Source organism: Phyllobates terribilis, unplaced genomic scaffold, assembly GCF_046119375.1.
Source record: "Phyllobates terribilis strain yellow unplaced genomic scaffold, ASM4611937v1 Scaffold_11__3_contigs__length_659146591, whole genome shotgun sequence".
Classification (NCBI taxonomy): Eukaryota; Metazoa; Chordata; class Amphibia; order Anura; family Dendrobatidae; genus Phyllobates; species Phyllobates terribilis.
The window spans coordinates 407189946-407213490 of NW_027362771.1; positions in this window are offsets into that span (position 1 = coordinate 407189946).

Consider the following 23545-nt stretch of genomic DNA (forward strand, 5'->3'; position numbering starts at 1 on the left):
AGTGGCATCATGGGCTCCTCAAAACAACTGTCAAATGATATGAAAACAAAGATTATTCAACATAGTTGTTCAGGGGAAGGATACAAAAAGCTGTCTCAGAGATTTAACCTGTCAGTTTCCATTGTGAGGAACATAGTAAGGAAATGGAAGAACACAGGGACAGTTCTTGTTAAGGCCAGAAGTGGCAGGCCAAGAAAAACATCAGAAAGACAGAGAAGAAGAATGGTGAGATCAGTCAAGGACAATCCTCAGACCACCTCCAGAGAGCTGCGGCATCAACTTGCTGCAGATGGTGTCACTGTGCATCGGTCAACTATACAACGCACTTTGCACAAGGAGAAGCTGTATGGGAGAGTGACGCGAAAGAAGCCGTTTCTGCTAGCACGCCACAAACAGTGTCGGCTGAGGTATGCAAAAGCACATTTGGAGAAGCCAATTTCTTTTTGGAAGAAGGTCCTGTGGACTGATGAAACCAAGATTGAATTGTTTGGTCATACAAAAAGGCGTTATGCATGGCGTCAAAAAAACACAGCATTCCAAGAAAAACACTTGCTACCCACAGTAAAATTTGGTGGAGGTTCCATCATGCTTTGGGGCTGTGTGGCCAATGCCGGCACCGGGAATCTGGTTAAAGTTGAGGGACGCATGGATTCCACTCAGAATCAGCAGATTCTTGACAATAATGTTCAAGAATCAGTGATAAAGTTGAAGTTACGCAGGGGATGGATCTTTCAGCAAGACAATGATCCAAAACACCACTCCAAATCTACTCAGGCATTCATGCAGAGGAACATAGTAACATAGTAACATAGTTTGTAAAGCCGAATAAAGACTTGCGTCCATCAAGTTCGACCTGTTAGTTCTGTAATTGCTAAAGTTGATCCAGAGGAGGGCAAAAACCCCAAATGATTTGGCCAATCTTCACCTGAGGAAAAATTCCCTCCCGACTCTGAAACCAGCAGTCAGAATAAATCCCTGTATCAACCTACTATTTTATTTTATTTTTAAGTATATGCTGAAATCTGCCTGGTATCTAGAAATACATCTAGTCCCCGCTTGAACTGGTGTAGTGAATCCGACATTACCGTCTCCTCACTCAATGAATTCCATATTCTCACTGCTCTTACCGTAAAGAACCCCTTCCTATGCTGGTGCTGAAACCTTTTCTCTTCCAGTCTTAGTGAGTGCCCTCTTGTTACCGTAATATCCCTCCTTTTGAACAAATCCCGGGCAAGATCTCTATACTGTCCCCTAACATATTTGTACACATTTATTATGTCCCTCCTCAACCTTCTCTTTTCCAGGCTGAATAGTTCTAGTTTTGCCAACCTCTCTGGGTATTGCAGTCCCTCCATTCCCTTTATTAATTTTGTTGCCCTCCTTTGTACCTTTTCAAGCTCATTTATATCCTTTCTATATATTGGGGCCCATAACTGAGCACAGTATTCCAAGTGTGGTCTGACCAGTGCTTTGTACAGTGGAAGAACAATGTTCTCATCCTTTGCAGCTATACCTCTTCTGATACATCCCATTACCCTGTTTGCCCTTACAGCAGCGGCCTGACTTTGCGCACTCCAATTTAGTTTGCTATCAATCAAGATGCCCAAGTCCTTCTCCATCTCTGAATTCCCCAATGATTTCCCATTCAGTGAGTACTGGTGACTTCCATTTTTCCTTCCCATATGTATGACCTTACATTTCTCCTCGTTAAACCTTATTTGCCATTTAATGCTCCACCTACCCAGCTTATCTAAATCCCTCTGTAGGTCTGCACTGTCCTCTTTTGTATTAATTGTTTTACATAACTTTGTGTCATCTGCAAATATTGATATTTTACTATTTATCCCGTTGACGATGTCGTTAATAAAGATATTAAATAACATTGGACCTAGTACAGACCCCTGTGGTACCCCACTAGTGACGCTTACCCAATCTGAGTATATTCCATTTATAACCACCCTCTGCCTTCTATACTTTAGCCAGTTAGCTACCCACTTGCAGACATTTTCCCCCAGCCCCATCATTCTCATTTTGTATACCAACCTATTATGTGGCACGCTATCGAACGCTTTTGAGAAGTCGAGATACACGACATCCACTGGTTCCCCCTGATCTACTCGAGAGCTAACCTCCTCATAGAAGTCAATCAGGTTTGTTTGGCAGGAGCGATTCCTCATGAATCCATGTTGGTTCGGGATTAAAAGATTATTAGCATCAAGATGCTCCGTAATTGCCTCTTTAATGAAGCTTTCAAAAATTTTGCCCACAACGGACGTCAGACTCACCGGCCGATAGTTTCCGGCGTCACTTTTCGCTCCCTTTTTGAATATTGGCACTACATTCGCCTGTCGCCAATCAAGTGGCACAGACCCAGTCTCAACAGAGTCCTTAAATATAAGATATAACGGTCTGTCTATCACATTACTTAGTTCCCTTAGTACCCGTGGGTGTATGCCATCAGGTCCTGGTGATTTGTTTATTTTAATGTTACTGAGGCGTTTCTGTACTCCAGCTTGGGTTAGATTTGTCATACTTAGTGGAGGATTAAGTTTGTCACTTCTCATTTCTCCTGTTAGTTCGATTTCCTTTGTGAAAGTTGTCGAAAAAAAATTATTTAATAGATTAGCTTTATCCTCATCTTTCTCTATGATTTTGCCTTCCTCACTTTTTATCTGTCCAATATTATCCGATTTAATCCTTTTACTATTTATATACGTAAAGAACAGTTTGGGATTTGATCTACTTTCCCTAGCAATACGTCTCTCTGTTTCCTCCTTCGCTATTTTTATTTGTTTTTTACAGGTTCTCGTTTTTTCCTTGTAACACATTAGTGCCTCCTTACTGTTTTCCTGTTTTAATCTCTTGAATGCCTCTTTTTTGCCATTTAACGCTCCTTTTACGTTCTTGTTCAACCATATTGGTTTCCTCTTATTTCTGGCCCTTTTATTCCCATACGGTATATATCTCTCGCACTGAGTATTCAGAATTCTTTTGAAGGTTTCCCATTTACTATTCGTATTCCTTTGATTAAGAACTTTGTCCCAGTCAATAAGTTGAAGGCTTTCTTTCAGCTGATCAAACTTCGCCCTCCTAAAGTTTAATGTTTTTGTTGTTCCCTTATTGATAACCCTACTGAAGGGCATTTTGAAGTCGATAATATTATGGTCGCTATTACCTAGGTGCCCCCCTATCTGTACCTCAGTTATTCTATCAGGCCTATTAGTCAATATTAAGTCCAAAAAGGCCTTCCCTCTCGTTGGTTCCTGCACTAGTTGGGAGAGATAATTATCCTTAATATTTGTCAAGAACCTTTTTCCTTTCTGAGATCTACAGGTTTCTGTTTCCCAGTCAATATCCGGGTAGTTGAAATCCCCCATTACAATCACTTCATTATGTTTTGCTACTTTGTCTATTTGTCCTAATAGCAGATTCTCATTCTCCTCTGTTATATTGGGTGGCTTATAGCAGACCCCCAGTAATATTTTATTATTATTTTTAGTTCCCTCTATCTCTACCCACATGGACTCGACCCCCTCTTCTCCCTCTCCTATATCTTCCCTTAGTCTGGGTTTTAGACATGACTTTACATATAAGCAGACTCCTCCGCCTTTCCCCTTTTTCCGGTCCCTTCTAAATAAACTATAATCTAATAAATTTACCGCCCAGTCGTAGCTATCGTCTAGCCAAGTCTCTGTTATACCTACGATGTCATACCTCTCCTCCGATATAAGCGCCTGCAGCTCATCCGCCTTATTGGTCAGGCTTCTTGCGTTGGTCAGCATGCAAGATAAAACTTTGGGGTTATTTAGCATCCTATTCTTCTCTAACGATCTAACTGTACTATCCCCACCCCCCTCTCCACCCTCATTATATTCACTTCTCCCCTTCCCCCTTGCTTGCCTCACATCCCACCTATTTCCTTGGTTTCCCCCCCCAATTACAATGTTCTGGAATGGCCATCCCAGTCCCCAGACCTGAATATCATTGAACATCTGTGGGATCATTTGAAGAGGGCTGTCCATGCTCGGCGACCATCAAACTTAACTGAACTGGAATTGTTTTGTAAAGAGGAATGGTCAAAAATACCGTCATCCAGGATCCAGGAACTCATTAAAAGCTACAGGAAGCGACTAGAGGCTGTTATTTTTGCAAAAGGAGGATCTACTAAATATTAATGTCACTTTTCTGGTGAGGTGCCCATACTTATGCACCTGTCAAATTTTGTTTGAATGCAGATTGCACATTTTCTGTTAGTACAATATACCTCATTTCAAGGCAGAAACATTACTGTGTCCAACAGTTATTACATATATCAAACTGAAATAGCTGTTGTAAAAACACCAATTTTTAAAAAACATTAACCTTAAGATTAATAGGGGTGCCCAAACTTTTTCATATAACTGTATATAGCTCCCATAGCTATTATAAAAGTGAAGCTCATGTGAAAAAAAATTGACTTTATTAATCCCAGGAACTTCTGGCTTTCAGTCATACATGTGTGTATGAAGTGTGTACAGTTGCCGCTCACAGCACTGAGTGGCTGCTGTAAGCACACCCTGATACTTTGGCAGCTCCCAGTGCAGTGCATCATTGCAGAGCCAGCTGGTTCCTGGGATGAATAAAGTCATTTTATTCCCATGAGCTGTATGTTTCCCCCTTGTAAAATAACAGTTAGAATCAGTTCTGATGCCTTACCAGCGACACCTTTGGTACGATGCCAGCGGTGATTATAAATCTTGTTATTGCATACTGATTGAGATGGGTTTGTCTGAGTAGTGGGAAACCCCTTTAAAGAGTTAACAGCAGCCAGGAGATCTCAGCTCCTCCCACAGAGACAGATCCTGGCTGTAACCATGCTCCGGCATTGACAGCCCACTCAGCATTAGAGCTGGCTTTCAGTCAGTGCAGAGGCAGTGCAATGCAGGCGCAGACTGCCTGCTCACTATACATTATGTTTGATTTCCTAACATTAGTCTACATTCACTGTATGTGACTGCAGACTGTGAAATAGTGACACTAGTATAAATGCATAGAAGTAGAATTTGCAGTGGTGCTCTGTATCTACGGACAAGGGACTTTTTATTGTTGTGTATAAAATGTGTGGGATGGGAGTAGACTGAAACTACATGGGGCAAATGCCCCTGTACACTATGTGCCCCTCCTCCTTGGAATTTTTGCCTGCATCATGTGAAATGCCCCTGCACACTACATACCCTTCCACCTTGGAAATTTTGCTTGTATCATACATATAAATACATGATGCAAGCAAAATTTCCAAAATGGAAGGGCACACAGTATGCAGGGGTAATTGACAATATGCAAACAAAATTTCCAAGGCTCATAGTGTGCTGGGGCATTTTTACCCATGTAGTTTCAGTCTACTCCCATCCCCCACATTTTATACACATTTTAAAAATGACAATAATGGCCCCACTCACTTTCATACACAGTGCTGCTGCCTACTACCACAGCCTGTCTGCCACATTATACATACTTTCAATAGTGGAAGACCCAGTTCAGGCAGCAGTTACTGATGCGCATAGCGAGGACTTGAGGAAGGATTCTCCTCAGTCTTCAGGCATGCATGCAATGAGCGAGCCGGCAGAGCCACAAACTGAAGCTCCTCTTTGGTAGACAGTAGGCGTGGCTTCAGCAGATGCGCCCACGCTTGGTATGCTGGGTACATCCTGCCAAACGTCATGCGGCAGGGTGGGCCCAACATCATTTAAATGACATGCAGATTATAATGGGGCAATTAGTTTTCAGGCCATGGGACCCCCCCGGAGCCTCGGACCTCTGACGATAGCCCAGATTGCCCCCGTTAAAATCCATCTATGCCTATTAGTCCAGGCCACTGCCCCACTATCAATATTTGGTCAGTATTTTTTCTCAAGAGTGGGAGCCAAAACCAGGAGTGGGAGACAAATGCAAAATTGGTGCAATTGTTTCTATTATACCCTTTCTCTGATTATTCATCACCTGGTTTTGGCTCCCACTCCTGGGAAAAAGTACTGACTGAATACTCACCAAATACTGATAGAGGGGCCGTGGCCTAAATAATTTGGTATCCTAAGCATACCAAAGCATTATAATGTAGAAATGAGAAAATGATCACTTTGCAAAGTCACCTACCTAGTGAGTCTAAAAAAATAAGTCAATTTGGTTTCACTTTTTAAAAAAAGTCAAAAAAATTATTTCAACAAAATGTGTTTTTATCTTGAAAAAGTATAAAACAAAGAAAAGATAGACTTATTTGGCACAGTCATAATCTTATTGACCCATAAAGTAAAGGGAACATACTTTTTATTCTATATGATGAATAGTGGAAGTTTGAAAGCAAAAAGGGAGGCATTGCTGTTCTTTTTTTTTCTAAATGTGTACCTTTTGAAAAATATAACTCATGTCACAAAAAACAATCCTTCATAGAGATCAATGGAAAAAATAAATGTTACATTCTCTGCATGCTGCAACAGAAAAGTAAAAAAATATCTGCGTAAAAGGCAAGATAAGGGTGGTAGATTTTCGAGTATATTAGTAAGTTGTGAAGTTTTATATTTTAAACACATAAAAAGTTGTTTTCTTCTTACTGGACATTCCCTTTAACGTGAAACTAAATTTACTTTACTAATGAGCTTCTGATCTTATCTAATATCATTTAGATAACTTTAACACTATCCCTATTTCAGCATTCTACACCAACTTTTTTATTTCTGTTGCCGCGTCAAATTTTCTTTTCTATAAGATATCAAGTCTGGTACTTTTAAAATTCTGGGCTAAATGGTAAAAGAAAAGGTAATGACTACCTGCCAGCCGGACCAAATCCTACTGGTCAACAGTATAATGACTGCCACATTAATACAAAATGAGTTGGATGGTGACCAATTCATCTGAAAATTATTTTCTGAGCTGTCACAAAAGAAGGAAAGTATGTTGCAAGTGTAAATGTACTTTCCATGCTAAACAACAATGGGCCAATTCATTATTTTATCAAGCTTTCGTGCTTTCCATATAAAAGGTGTTCATATTCAGAGCACTTTATTATACTGTAGAAGGAAAAAAGCATAGCACTTATTTTGAAGTTTTGTGCAGCTACAGCACCATAAAAGTATTTAATAAAATGTCTTGTATTATCTAAGTCTTAAAAAAATTTTTTCTCTTATTAACATTTTGTTAACCCCTTCACACTATGGACATTTTCCATTTTTTTCGTTTTCGTTTTTACTCCCCTTCTTCCAAGAGCCATAACTCATTTTTCCATCAATATAGCCATATGAGGGGTTTTTTTTGCCGGACGGGTTGAACTTTTGAATGACACCATTGATTCTACCACATACTGTACTGGAAAACGGAAAAAAAATCCAAGTGCGGTGAAATTGAAAAAAAAAGTGCAATTCCACAATTGTTTTTGTTTTTTTTATTTACCATGTTCACTTCATGATAAAATTGACCTGGTAATATGATTCCCCAGATCAACATGAGTACACAGATGCCAAACGTTTAGGTTATTTTTTATTTAAGGCTATGTGCCCACGATGCAGAAATGCTGTATATTTTTTCCGGTTCTCTCTGGCAGGAAAAACGCATGCGGTTTTTACATGAGTTTTTCCCGCCAGGTAGAAGAGTTTGTCAAGCGTTTTTGCATGCATTTCTGCATGCGGGTTATCAAGCGCTTTTCCAAGCGATTTTAGCATCACTTGGAAAAGTGCTTGACAACTTGGTCACACTATATAAATCCATGCAACCGGCATGGATTTATAGTAGTGTGACCAAGTTAGTTAAAAAAAAAACAATAAGAATGGTAAAAAAATAAAAAATAAAGATTATACTTACCTTCCAATGTCCTCCCGGTGTTTTCTTCGCCGTGTCCGGTCTCTTGCACTGCTCGTGGTGTTTTGGAGGACCTGCGGTGACGTCATTGAGTCATGTGACAGGTCAAATACTCAATGACTTCATGGCAGGTCCTTCACAACACCGCGAGCAGTGCAAGAGACCGGACGCAGCAGAGAAAACACAGGGAGGACATCGGAAGGTGAGTATAATCTTTATTTTTTATTTTAAATTCTTTTTTTTACAGTTTCTATGGTACCCAGGTCTGGAGGAGAGTCTTCTCTCCTCCAGACCTGGGTACCATCCGCACATTGAACCGTGTGATATCCACTTGTGCACATGTAGTGATGCGGATGTCACGCGGTCCAATGCAAATCAATGGCGGCGATTACGCTGCGTGTCCGCAAAATTAATGGACATGCTGTGGATTTTTGAGCGCAGCATAAATGCTACGGAAAAATCCACAGCATGGGCATTGATATTGCGGCTTGTCATTTGGGACCATGGGGGACGGATTACCAAGCGTTTCCCAAGCGTTTATGCTGCGTAAATTCCGCAGCATAAATGCTGGGAAAATGCTTTGTGGGCATGCAGCCTAAGTGGTGAAAGAAGAATTCAGAATGAAATTTTTTAATGAAAAAATGTTTTTGCATTTATTGCCATTTTCCGAGACCCGTAGAGTTTTTATTTTTCAGGATTTGCAGCTGGGCGATGGCTTATTTTTTGCGCCCTTATTGGATGTTTTTATTGATACCATTTTGGGTTAGATAGAATGCAATAAATGCAATAAGAGGCAATAAAAACAATGTAGTGGTGGCTAAAAAAAGAAAAGTAATTCAAGCGTTTCGTTTGTTTTTCTTGTTAATTTACTTTATATTTTAATAGATCGGACATTTCTGAAAGCATCGATACCAAATATGTGTGTGTTTGTTTTTTTAGTGGTTTTATTTTATTGTTTTAAACTAGCATGACAACCGCCATCGCCGATCACGTGACGGGGTGCCAATGGACGGAATTTGGGACACACTTCCGGCTAGCTCGTGTTAAATCCCGCTGTCAGGGGTTGACAGCGGGACTTAACTGGTTAACAGCCATGTGTGGAGCTCTGATCCACCCACAGATGTTAAAGGCACATGATAGCGGATTAAATAAGCTGTCATGTGCGACAAAAGATGCGGGCTCAGCGCCATAGCCCAAGGCAAAGTCAAGGAGATGACATATGATTTAAATATAAGTTATATGTCATGATGCTTTTAAAGTTTTTTTTTTTAAGGTGTTGTCAATTTCTTGGTTGTTCTGATTTTTTGTTTTTTTTAACACCTTTACCCCCCAGGGTGGTTTGCACGTTAATGACCAGGCCAATTTTTACAATTCTGACCACTGTCACTTTATGAGGTAATTACTCTGGAACGTTTCAACGGATCCCCCTGATTCTGAGTTTGTTTTTTCGTGACATATTGTATTTCATGATAGTGGTAAAAAAAAATTTGATATCACTTGTGTTTATTTGTGAAAAAAACGGAAATTTTGCAAAATTTTGAAAATTTCACAATTTTCAAACTTTGAATTTTCATGCCCTTGAATCAGAGAGATATGTCACACAAAATAGTTAATAAATTACATTTCCCATATGCCTATTTTACATCTCACAATTTTGGAATTAAATTTTTTTTTTGTTAGGGAGCTATAAGGGTTAAAAGTTGATCAGCGATTTCTCATTTTTACAACAAAATTTATAAAACCATTTTTTTTAGGATCCACATCACATTTGAAGTCACTTTGAGGGGTTTTTATGACAGAAAATACCCAAAAGTGACACCATTCTAAAAACTGCACCGCTCAAGGTGCTCAAAACCACATTCAAGAACTTTATTTACCCTTCACGTGCTTCACAGCAATTAATTGAATGTGAAAGGAAAAAATGAACATTTAACTTTTTTTTCACTAAAATGTAAATTTAGACCCGAAATTTTTTATTTTCACGAGGGTACCAGGAGAAATTGGAAACCAAAAGTTGTTGTTCAATTTCTCCTGAGTACGCTGATACCCCATATGTGGGGGAAAGCCATTGTTTGGGCGCACGGCAGGGCTCGGAAGGGAAGGAGCGCCATTTGACGTTTTCAATGCAGTTGACAGCAGACCGCATGTCGCGTTTGGAGAGCCCCTGATGTGCCTAAACAGTGGAAACCCCCCACAAGTGACCCCATTTTGGAAACTAGACCCCTTAAAGAACTTATTTAGATGTGTGGTGAGTACTTTGAACCCCTAAGTGTTTTTTGTAAAAGTTTATGACGTAGAGCCGTGAAAAAAAAAAAACTTTTTTTTTCCACACAAGCGATCTTTTAGCCACAATTTTTTGAATTTCACAAGGGTACCAGGAGAAATTGGACCCCAAAAGTTGTTGTGAAATTTCTTCTGAGTACGCTGATACGCTGTCACGTTCTCAGAGCTCCTGATGTGTCTAAACAGTGGAAATCCTCCTCAAGTGACCCCATTTTGGAAACTAGACCCCTCATTGAATTTATCTAGATGTGTGGTGAGCACTTTCAACCCCCAGGTGCTTCACATAAAATTATAATGTTGACTAGAGATGAGCGTTGTTCTACTCGAACTGTTCGCCAATCTCAAATTCGAGCTGTTTTGGGCGGTGTTCGAGCCGGTCGGCGAACACAAACAATTTGAGAAAAATTCGGCTGTTCGAGGTTATGTTCGATAACTGTTCGTGCACCAAAATCATAACTGGATTTTTTCTCAGTAATGATGAAAATTAATGTTAATACGCAGTTTGAGTGTACAGCGGGGCGGGGGGAGGGGCAGGGGATGGATCTCTGCAGGAACAATGAAGATCTCCATTTTTTTTTCACTTTCCCGCATTTGCAGTGGGGAGGTGCAATCTGTCAGCCTATCAGCAGCGCACACACGGAGCGAAGTGCTTTTTTTCACACAAGCAAGGGCATGTGTGATTGGCAGTGTATGTCACATGTCCTTGCCCTATAAGACCAAGCCATTTTCCCCGTCGCCACCATTTTCTCACTGCTGCAGCTGCGTGTTAGACGGCACCGCTGTTGCTGTGTGCGCTATACCTTGTTAATTTCAAGCCAATTTTCGCACAAATATACAGATAGCTTGGGAGTAGGGAATAGTTGTGATTGCAGTCCTTTTAAGGACTAGGTTACAGCATTTCCTATGACTTTTATCAGGCAGGTCTGTGCTCTTAAATAGATAGATTGTGGGAGTAAAGACTAATTGTAATTGGAGTCCTTTTCAGGACTAGGTTACATCAGTTCCTATCAGTTTTTGCCAGGCAGGTCTGTGCCAGTGCTGTGCAAGTTTTTTTCACAGCATTTGGCTGAATCTAGCAAAGCTAATCCTTTTTGGCCTATTGCAGAGTGTGTTAGTCAGTGGAGTAGCCTATCTGTGTTGCAAGATATACCACCTGTGTATAGAATACCAATTTTTTTACTGCACCTAGTGAAGTAAAATCTTTTGGGCATAGCATCATTCTATTAGTCCATCTATACTGACCTCCATCAGGTTGCAAACTGAATATAATTTTTTTCTGCATCTAGCTCTGAAAAAATATTTGGGCTTCTAGCAGTGTGTGGGACTTGGTCTATTAGTCCATCTATACTGACCTCCATCAGGTTGCAAATTAAAAATAATTTTTTTCTTCATTTAGCTCTGAAAAAATATTTGGGCTTCTAGCAGTGTGTGGGACTTGTTCTATTAGTCCTTCTATACTGACCTCCAGCAGGTTGCAAATTGAATATAATTTTTTTCTGCATCTAGCTCTGAAAAAATATTTGGGCTTCTAGCGGTGTGTGGGACTTGGTCTATTAGTCCATCTATACTGACCTCCATCAGGTTGCAAATTAAAAATAATTTTTTTCTGCATCTAGCTCTGAAAAAATATTTGGGCTTCTAGCAGTGTGTGGGACTTGGTCTATTAGTCCATCTATACTGACCTCCATCAGGTTGCAAATTAAAAATAATTTTTTTCTGCATCTAGCTCTGAAAAAATATTTGGGCTTCTAGCAGTGTGTGGGACTTGGTCTATTAGTCCATCTATACTGACCTCCATCAGGTTGCAAATTAAAAATAATTTTTTTCTGCATCTAGCTCTGAAAAAATATTTGGGCTTCTAGCAGTGTGTGGGACTTGGTCTATTAGTCTATCTATACTGACCTCCATCAGGTTGCAAATTAAAAATAATTTTTTTCTTCATTTAGCTCTGAAAAAATATTTGGGCTTCTAGCAGTGTGTGGGACTTGTTCTATTAGTCCTTCTATACTGACCTCCAGCAGGTTGCAAATTGAATATAATTTTTTTCTGCATCTAGCTCTGAAAAAATATTTGGGCTTCTAGCGGTGTGTGGGACTTGGTCTATTAGTCCATCTATACTGACCTCCATCAGGTTGCAAATTAAAAATAATTTTTTTCTGCATCTAGCTCTGAAAAAATATTTGGGCTTCTAGCGGTGTGTGGGACTTGGTCTATTAGTCCATCTATACTGACCTCCATCAGGTTGCAAATTAAAAATAATTTTTTTCTGCATCTAGCTCTGAAAAAATATTTGGGCTTCTAGCAGTGTGTGGGACTTGGTCTATTAGTCCATCTATACTGACCTCCATCAGGTTGCAAATTGAATAAAAAAAATTTCTGCATCTAGCTCTGAAAAAATATTTGGGCTTCTAGCAGTGTGTGGTACTTGGTCTATTAGTCCATCTATACTGACCTCCATCAGGTTGCAAATTAAAAATAATTTTTTTCTGCATCTAACCCAGCCAATAGTTTTGGCCTAATACCACAGTTTGGCCACTCAGCTCTGCTCGGTTACCATCCATTGTTTTTTTGTGCAAACAACTCCAGAGTTGTGAATTAGTTAACCACCAAAATGAGTGGAAAAAGGCCTGCTGCTGGTGGAAAGGGGAATAGGCGTGTTGGGAAGGGGAAAAAAGGTTGTGTCCGTGGGGTAGGTGCAGAAGAAAGACCATCTTCCAGCCAAACTAAAATGTCTACTTCTTTTAGCGGACAATGTGATAAGATCCCTTTCTTACGGCCACGCCAATCGCTACAAATTCCAGATGAGGCACAAAAACAGCAGGTGCTTCAACGGATATCAAGTGCTCCTTTAAGTGGGCTCTCCTCCACATCAACTTCAACATCACAAATACTCCAGTCCTCAAAGGTGTCACCCAAATCGCACTTGCTTCCTCACAGCTTCCAAATCTCCAGCTGCCCGTCTGAGTATGAGGTAGAACAGATGGTTGAGTCTGCAGAGCTGTTTACTCATACTATAGCCTGGGAATCAGAGGTCGACTCCAGCGCTTCTGTGAATCCAGACGAGGAAATGATCTGCACTGATGCTCAGAATCTTTATGAGTCGGATCCAGGACCAGACGCAGAAGGTTCTGACCATAATGTAGACCCTCATTCCCAAACTGTAACTCCTGTTGGTGGAGACAATGAGGAAGACGATGATAAGACTCAAATACCTGATTGGAGCGACAACTTTAGTTTTTTGTCAGGGCAGGAACAGGTTGGCTCTGAGGACGACGGGTGTGATAACGCACAGGGTGATGATGATGAGGTCGGAGATCCCACTTACTGTCAACCCACAGTCAGCCAAGAGATGAGGTCAGCAGAGGAGGTGGAGGAAGATGCTAGTGACGACGAGGTCAGGTTGCGCCTTCCTGGACAGAGACGTAGTACTGGAAGCACGTCAACAACTGCATCCTCAAACACAACTCTGCCTCTCACCACAAGTCGTGGTGGCTCTTCAGGTCGCATGGGTGCTAAGCCTTGCATAGCCTGGGCATTTTTTCAGATCGATAAAGATGACCCAACTCGTGTTATCTGTAACATTTGTCAGCAAAAGCTAAGTAGAGGCCAAAAAATACATAGTTTGAGTACTTCATGCATGAACCGGCACATGGACATGAAGCATAAGTTGCAGTGGGAAGCTCAGTGTGCTACAATGCAGTCTAGCCGGCCGGGCCAACCACCGTCTGCCATATCTTGTGCATCCGCGGCCTCTTCATCCTCTGTGACTGGGGGGACAGCAGTCACACCTGTTTTGGGGCGCAGACCTGCCACCTCTTTACCCGCAACAGCCAGCGTGATTGGCAGGTCATCATTTTCTTTGGAGGTGGTAACACCAGCTGGTCTTGAGCGCTGTCCGACATCGATAGCACCACCTTTGGATCAAGGCAACCTAACATGTCCGCCTGCATCTTCCTCACAGACCGGCAGTTTGCCGGGGACACCCTTATCAACCCCGTCTAAGCACAATAGCCAGCCCTCGGTCCCTCAGATGTGGACAAGTAAAAGACCATTTCCTCCTAGCCATGAGAAAGCTAAGAGGTTGAATTTCACCATCTGCAAGCTCTTGGCTACAGAAATGCTGCCTTTCCGCCTGGTGGACACAGAGGATTTTCGAGACCTTATGTCCGTCGCAGTGCCCCAGTACCAGATGCCCAGTTGGCACTACTTCTCAAAGAAAGGTGTGCCTGCGCTCCACCAGCATGTCGCACACAACATCACCGCTTCTTTGAGAAACTCTGTGTGTGACAGGGTGCATTTCACCACAGACACTTGGACGAGTAGGCATGGACAGGGGCGTTACATGTCGCTGACTGGGCACTGGGTAACTATGGTGACAGCAGGACAAGGGGCTGCTGTCCAAGTCTTGCCGTCCCCACGAGTTGTGCGTCAATCCTCTTTATGTCATTTTTCCTCCACTGCTTCTGCCTCCTCAACCTCCTCTCGGTCTTCCACCTGCACCCAAAGCCTGTCTGGTCATGCCACAAGCTTTCTAACTGCGCAGAAGGGATCCTGCACACCTCCTTACTATGCTGGCAGTAGGGCTCAACGTCATCAGGCGGTTTTTACATTGAAATGTCTGGGAAATGTGAGTCACACAGCTGAGGAGTTGTGGTCAGCTCTGGAGAACCAATTTCATGAATGGTTGTCTCCACTGGACCTGAAACCAGGGAAGGCCGTGTGCGACAATGCTGCAAACCTGGGTGCGGCCCTTCGCCGGGGCAATGTCACACACGTGCCTTGTATGGCTCACGTGTTGAACCTGGTTGTCCAGCAATTTTTAGCCCACTATCCCAGACTAGATGGCCTTCTGCAGAGGGCACGGTCGCTGTGTGCTCACTTCCGCCGTTCGCATCCCGCAGCTCAGCGACTTACATCTCTACAGAAGTTGTTGGGCCTGCCACTTCACCGGCTAAAATGCGATGTGCCTACCCGGTGGAATTCAACTCTGCACATGTTGCAGCGACTGTGGCAGCACCGACAAGCCCTGGTGCAATACGTTCTGACGTATAGCCTGGGCCAACGAGATTCAGAGGTGTGGCAAATCACGCTGGAGGAGTGGTCTCAGATCAGGGACCTATGCACCCTTCTGCACAGTTTTGAAATGGCGACGAAGATGTTTAGTGCTGACGATGCCATTATCAGCATGACTATTCCGGTGATTTACATGCTGGAGCACATGTTAAACAGAATTCGGAGTCAGGTGGTGGCACAAGAGGAGGTGGAGGAAGTAGAGGAGGAGGAGTTGTATGCGGAAGGGCTAACATCTGCAAGGTCCAGACGGTCGGCAGCACCAGGGCGGCAGGCATGTGAGGGTGGGGGTGATGATTTTACCAGGGCGCATGGTAGCAGCCAAATTAGTGAGGAAGGTGCAGGAGCCCAGGAAGAAGTGGAGGACGAACTGATGGAAGACTCATCAGATGAGGGAGACCTTGATCACATTTCTGTTGTGCGAGGTTGGGGGGAGAGGACAGAGGAAGGAAGCATGATTGTTACCTCGCCACCAACACAACAGGGACTTGGTGCTCCTGGATGCGCAACACACATGAGTGCCTTCTTGCTGCACTACCTGCAACATGACCCTCGAATTGTGAGAATTAGAAATAATCCTGACTACTGGGTTGCCACACTGTTAGATCCCCGGTACAAAAGTAAATTTGAAGAAAATATTCCTGCCATAGAAAGGGATGCACGCATGCAGGAGTATCAGCAGAGACTGCTGCAGAATCTTACATGTGCTTTTCCACAAAATACCAGTGGTGCACGTAGTGAATCTCACAGTTCCAACTTGCCAACCGTGGGACCGTCAAGTGTTCAGCACTCAAACCGTAACAGAACCACAGTATCTGCTGGTAACATCAATTTTGCGGAATCATTTCACCACTTTTTTAGCCCATCCTTTGCAAGGCCACAGGAGACAAGAAGTCTGACACATAGTCAACGCCTAGAGACGATGGTACAGGAGTATCTCCAAGTAAACATTGAAGCCACGACTGTGTCACTGGACCCTTGCTCTTTTTGGGCTTCCAATCTGGATAAATGGACGGAGCTAGCCACTTACGCCTTGGAGATCTTGTCATGCCCCGCAGCCAGCGTTCTGTCTGAACGTGTGTTCAGCGCTGCTGGTGGTGTGCTGACAGATAAGCGCACGCGGCTCTCCACTGATAATGTAGACAGACTCACGTTCATAAAGATGAACAAATCATGGATCCGAAACGACTTTTCTACCCCTGTGTCATCCTGGGGAGAGTAAAAGCTTGATGATTGGTTAAAATCACCCTACCAACCGTTTTAAGCTTTCAAATTACTAATCATGTTTATCTGTATCTTGACTGGAAAATAATTTGGGCTTTGTAGCAGTGTGCAGCACTGATCCTATTAGGCCATCTATAATAAGCTTCACCAGATTTAAAATTAAAAATAATTTTTAGCTGCATCTAGCCCGGAAAATAATTTTGGGGCTCCGAGATGCGCAAGACACATAAGTGCCTTCTTGCTGCACTACCTGCAGCATGACCCTCATATTGTCAGAATTCGAAGTAATCATGACTACTGGGTTGCCACACTCTTAGATCCCCCAAACTTTTCGATCAACCTTTTAATTTTAATAAAGACCAAAAAAATGGTCATTTTTGAAATTATAAGCATTAGCAGGTTGTTAGAAACTGAAATCAAACAGTTTTCAACTCAAAACTTTATTCTAGGTGATGTTACATTTTCACATAGGACCCCTTGTTCGAAAGGAGCTTCTGAACTCTCTCGTCCATTGAATTTGTCAGGTTTTGGATGGTTTCTGCTTCAATTGTTTTGCATGAGGACAGAATACCCTCCCAGAGCTGTTGCTTAGATGTGAACTGCCTCCCGCCATCATAGACACTCCTTTTAATGATGCTCCAAAGGTTCTGAATGGGGTAGAGGTCAGGGGAGCATGGGGGTCACACCATAAGTTTGTCCCCTTTTATGCCCATATCAGCCAGAGATGCAGATGTTTTATGTGCAGCATGAGATGGTGCATTATCATGCAGAAAAATGATCTTGCTGTGAAATACACGGTTCTTCTTCTTGAACCATGGCAGGAAGTGCTGTTTGAGAAAATCCACATACATTATGGAGTTCATCTTTAGCGCCTTCAGGGATCCTAAAGGGGCCGACAATCTCTCTCCCCATGATTCCAGCCCAAAACATTACTCCACCTCCTCCTTGTTGGCGCTGTAGCCGTGTTTGCGTGGGGTGTCCATCAACCAGCCATCCTCCACTCCATTCATCTGGACCATCGAGCGCTGCACGGCACTCATCCGTGAACAAAACAGTTTTGAAATCAGTCTTCATGTAATGTTTGGCCCACTGGAGCCGTTTCTGCTTGTGTGAAGTGGATAGAGGAGGTCGACAGGATGGCGTATGCACAGCTGCAAACCTCTGAAGGACCCTGCATCTTGTTGTTCGGGGGACGTTGGAGGCACAAGCAGCTTCAAAAACTTGTCTGCTGCTATGACAAGGCTTTTTTGCCGCTGCTCTTTCAACCTGACGTAATTGCCTGTAGGAAAGAGTCCTCAATTTGCCCTTATCAGCACGCACACGTGTGTACTGTGAATCAGCTACATACTTCTTGATTGCCAAGACACTTCATCCTGATCATCGCACAATGTTGATTGTAGTCATGCCTTGACCTAAACACTCCACAATTTGTTGCTTCTCAGCAGCCGACACATCCTTTTTCTTTCCCATTTTGGCAGAAAATGTAGGCTGCTTAATAATGTGAGAGAGCCTTCTTAAGTAGTCTTGCCTTTCATTGGACACACCTGCCAAACTAATTAGCACAGGTGTCTGCAATTGCTTACAGTGATATAAAGAGCCCTGACACACATCACCATCAATGAGTTTAACTGACAAACAAACAAATTCTTCCCTTATCACTCCTAAACACTTTTTGCATAATAATTTGGAACGCGGTGTACATGTGCTTTTCCACAAAACACCAGTGGTTCACGTAGTGAATCTTACAGTTCTAACTTGCCAACCGTGGTCTGTATGGAATTGTTCAATAAAGGGCCCAAAATTAAGATAACATAGATGGGAGAGGTCTCTATGAATAGGAATTCCTAAGTATTTGATACCCTGTGAGGGCCAGGCAAAGGGAAAGTTGGACTGGATGGAATCCTATATGGATTTAGGGAGGGAGACATCGAGGGCCTCAGACTTCGCTGCATTGATTTTAAAATTTTACCATGTAACAAAGTGATCTATTTCAGCCATAACAGCAGGGATGGATATATGTGATTGAGTGATATATACTAGGACATCATCAGCAAATAGAGAGCACTTGTACTCGGTGCCTCCCACCTCAATCCACCTAATATTGGGGTTATGGCGAATTGATGAGAGCAGGTGCTCCGTCACTAGGATGTATAAGAGAGGGGACAGAGGACATCCCTGCCTTGTCCCATTGGTGATTGTGAAAGGTGATGAAAATGTTCTGACGCACCCCCTGTGCCTTGGGACACCCGGAGCCGGACCCTTTTTGGTGGATGCTGGTGGTTGTAGTCTTCGTGGCGGCGATCCGGTTCCGTGGCTCAGGGCGGTCAAACCAGTGGCGGAACTATTTATGTGGTTTTGATGTTTAAATGTCCGACTACGCCACCCGTGGATTGCGGTCAGAGTGAACCGCCGCTACAGGGCAGACCGCTAAGGCTGGTGTTGTGGGTGCAGCAGAGGAGTATAGCCTCAGGGCAGTGTATGTGGAGGATGGGGGTGATGGTGCAGGGCAGCAGCAGTAACGACACGGAGTCAGTGATGCAGTTCAGGGCCTTTACTCACAGTTCTTATTATCCAGACCACGTCTGCAGGTAACGGCTGCCCACGTCGTACTGTGCTCACCAGGTGAGGGGCTCAGACAACTCCCAGATAACTTTGGAGCGCTTCACAGGACCCCCTTTGTGTGTCCTTTGTCTGGCCTTTCTTACCAACACTTCTGTCCGGCTGCCTCGGGCCTCCTCTTGGTAAACTTGGCGCCAGTTTCCCTGACCCTATGTGGTGCCTTCCTAGCGGGTGGAGCAAGGGGCTGCGCCACATAAAATGTCAGAGCCTCCGGTTTCTAGCTGAGGGTCGTTTCCTGCCTCCACTAGTTCGGGGACCGGTCTCCCCCTTTGGCCTGACCCCTCCACGCAGGTGGATTCGGGCGTGCGGTGGCGACTCGCCCGTCCGCACCCCTGGGATCCCTTCATTCCTCGTTCCTGGAGCCTTCTCCGCTCCTCTTCCTTCCTTCTCCCTCTTGCAGACCTGGGCCTCTGTTACTAGGCCCGCCTCCGGAGCAGAGCTCATGCAGAGCCCCTGCTCCCTGCCACTTCTGCTCAGACTTCTCTGCACTGAACTAAGATGGTGCCCACCTTTTATACTCCCTTCTCAATGCACCCAGGAACTGCTTCCTCCCTGCTCCTGCACTGCAGGGTTCCCCTTCCTCAGTTTTCCCTCCCCCCACTCCAGCCAGGGACAGGGACTGTCGTGCCCATCTCAGGGGCATATTGGTCGCCCTGCCCCACGGCAATGTGGTGTAATGCATGCAGGTGTCGGGTCCTGATCCACACTCCATCCTTATCTGAGAGTGAGATATCACACCTCTGGGTGAGGTGCAATACGTCTGTAGCAACCGAGCCCTCGGTGCTACAGTTCCATTTATCTTCAGCCTAGGTGACGTATTGTGATACAGGGCCGTGATTTTGGCTATAAAAGGGTCCCCTAGACCCCTACCCCAAGCTTTTTAAGAGAATCATATATGGCGTGCCAGGAGACTCTATGGAATGCTTTCTCAGCATCCAACGAGAGTATCTACTTACAAATTTTTAACTGCATCTAGCCCAGGAAATACTTTGTGCCTAGTAGCAGTGTCTGCTAGTCAGCGGATTATCCCGGCTGTTAAGCAAGCTACACCACCTGTAGTTTGGACACTTAATTTTTTCAAAGGAAATGCTTCGGGACCACGGGATACTTAGTGAAGAGCATCAGGAGGCACCCCAAGGCATAGGGGCTGGGACTGGCACTAGGATGCCTTGCGGTGGACAGCCGAGCTCGATCCTTATAAAAGCTTTTTAACTGCAGCAGCTTTAGTGGACGCTACTGGAGCTGGAATTACGCGGCTGCTGGCATGAGACTTGCCCTCCAATAGATCCTTGTAAATGGATTTAAAGTGTATTCATTCAAATTAGAGGGACAATTTAAATTAAAAAGCTTAGAGCTGCCTCCACCACAGGGGGGCTCTCTCGACCCACCAGCGGACAGGCACCAGTATTGGGAGAGGGGGGCTGGCCGTCAGGGTTCACCGCGGCTCTGGCACAAACCCGGCGACACGGAGGTGGCACGGGCAGGAGCGGACTGGCCGTCTCGGCTTCTCACTTTTTGGATTTTAGAAGGGCATGACATGCCTATATCTGTGTCTCCCCCTCCTTTTACTCCTCCACCTCTTTTGTTTTCGCATGACTATATGTACTTGTCACTTTTCCATCTGTTAGTTGTGTCTTCTGAGCAGTTTGTCAGCTTTTGGACACCTTTGAAGGTGTTTTCTATGTGTTTCTATGTGTTTTTGTTTGCCTGCCATTGGTTTTAACGGTGTTCGAAAGTGTTCGACGAACAGTTCGACGAACAGTTCGGCGAACACACGGGTGTTCGACGAACCGAACCGAACTCGAACACTACGGGGGTGGCTCAACACTAATGTTGACTAGTGAAAACAAAAAAAAAACAAATTTTTTCCACAAAAATGTTAAAAAAAAATATTTTCACAAGGGTAACAGGAGAAAGTGGACCTCAAAATCTGTTGGCCAATTCCTCCTGAGTACGCTGATACCCCATGTGTTGGAGAAAACTAATGTTTGGGCGCACGTCAGGACTCGGAAGGGAAGGAGTGACGCTTTGGAAGGCAGACTTTGATGGAATTGTCTACGGGCGTCATGTCACATTCTCAGAACCCCTGATGTGCCTAAACAGTGGAAATTCCCAATAAGTACCCCCTTTTTGGAACTGATACCCGATTTGTGAACTGTATAATGTAGTGTCAGTTGTGTAGGACAACCTGATGAACACTACACAACTGACGTATGACAACCTGACGAACACTACGTCAGTTGTGTAGTGTACGCAAGGTTGTCATACGTCACAAATTAATTTAGTAGTGCATAGAAGTATGGTACCTTTTGATCCATTCTTTCATGCAAACACCAGGTTTGTCGGAGCAAGTGTCGCATTGGTAAGTGGTGTCCTTGCGTATTCCCCTATTGGAACACATCGGCACCTCTTTTATGACTTACCTTTTTATCCTGTTTGAGGGACCTCTCCCGGGAAATACATAGTTTTTTTAAGGTTGAAGGAAGACTAAGTCCATTTAGTTCAACCCATAGCCTAACTTGTTGATCCAGAGGAAGGCAAAAAAAACCCATGTGGCAAACACTAAGCTCCACATTGGGGAAATAAATTCCTTCCCGACTCCATACGACAATCAGACTAGTTCCCTGGTTCAACGCCCTATCAAGGAATCTAGTATTTATAACCTGTAATATTATACTTTTCAAGAAAGGCATCCATGCCCTTCTTAAATTTTAACAGTGAATCACTCATTACAACATCATGCGGCAGAGAGTTCCATAGTCTCACTGCTCTTACAGTAAAGAATCCCCGTCTGTGATTATGTTTAAACCTTCTTTCCTCCAGGCGTAGAAGATGCCCCCTTGTCCCCGTCTCAGGCCTCAGAGTAAAAATATCAGTAGAAAGGTCTTTGTACTGTCCCCTCATATACTTGTACATAGTAATAAGATCACCCCTAAGCCTTCTTTTTTCCACAGTAAATAACCCAAAGTGTAATAACCTGTCTTGGTGTTGCAGACCCCCCAGTCCTCTAATAACCTTGGTCGCTCTTCTCTGCACACACTCTAGTTCAGCTATGTCTTTCTTATACACCGGAGACCAGAACTGTACACAGTATTCTAAGTGTGGTCGCACTAATGACTTGTATAGAGGTAAAATTATGTTCTCCTCATGAGCATCTATGCCTATTTTAATGCATCCCATTATTTTATTTGCCTTTACAGCAGCAGCCTGACACTGGCCACTTAACGTGAGCTTGTCGTCCACCAATACACCCAGGTCTTTTTCAGTTACAGTTTTGAACAGTGTTTTACAATTAAGCATATAATTATACATTTTATTTCCTCTGCCCAAGTGTATTACCTTACATTTATCCCCATTAAAGCTCATTTGCCATTTATCAGCCCAAGCTTCTAGTTTACATAGATCCTCCTGTAATATAAAATTGTCCTCCTCTGTATTGATTACCCTGCAGAGTTTAGTGTCATCTGCAAATATTGAAATATTACTCTGTATGCCCCCTACAAGGTCATTAATAAATATGTTAAAAAGAGGGGGGCCCAATACTGACCCCTGTGGTACCCCGCTGTTAACTGAGACCCAGTCTGAGTGTTTTCCATTAATAACCACCCTTTGTTTCCTATCACTGAGCCAATTCTTAACCCACATACATATATTTTCCCCTATCCCCATTTTATGTATCAACCTTTTGTGTGGAACCGTATCAAAAGCTTTTGAAAAGTCCATATACACAACATCCACTGCATTTCCTTGGTCCAGTCCAGAACTTGCCTCCTCATAAAAACTGATCAGATTAGTTTCACAGGAACGGTCCCTCGTAAACCCATGTTGATATTGGGTCATGAGGTTATTCTTCCTCAGATACTCTAGTATAGCATCTCTTAGGAAACCCTCCAGGATTTTACCCACAGTAGAGGTTAAGCTAACCGGCCTATAATTTCCAAGTTCAGTTTTTGTCCCCTTTTTGAATATTGGCACCACATTTGCTGTACGCCAGTCCTGTGGTACAGACCCTGTTATTATGGAATCTTTAAAGATTAAAAATAATGGTCTATCTATGATGTTACTTAATTCCTGCAGTACTCGCGGGTGTATCCCATCCGGGCCCGGGGATTTGTCAACTTTAGTGATTTTTAGACGCCGCCGTACTTCCTGCTGGGTTAAGCAAGTGACATTTACTGGAGAATTTTTGTTATCACTAATCATGTTTTCTGTCATGCGATTTTCTTGTGTAAATACTATTAAAAAAAAATAATTTAGCATATTGGCTTTTTCCTCATCCTCATCCACCATTTCACCCAGACTATTTTTAAGGGGGCCAACACTATCATTTTTTAGTTTTTTACTATTTATGTAGTTAAAGAATATTTTGGGGTTATTTTTACTTTCTCTTTCAATGATTCTCTCTGCCTCAATCTTTGCTGCCTTGATTTGGTTTTTACATAATTTATTTAATTTTCTATATTTATTTAATGCCTCATCACTACCTACTTGCTTTAGTTCTCTAAATGCTTTCTTTTTGTCA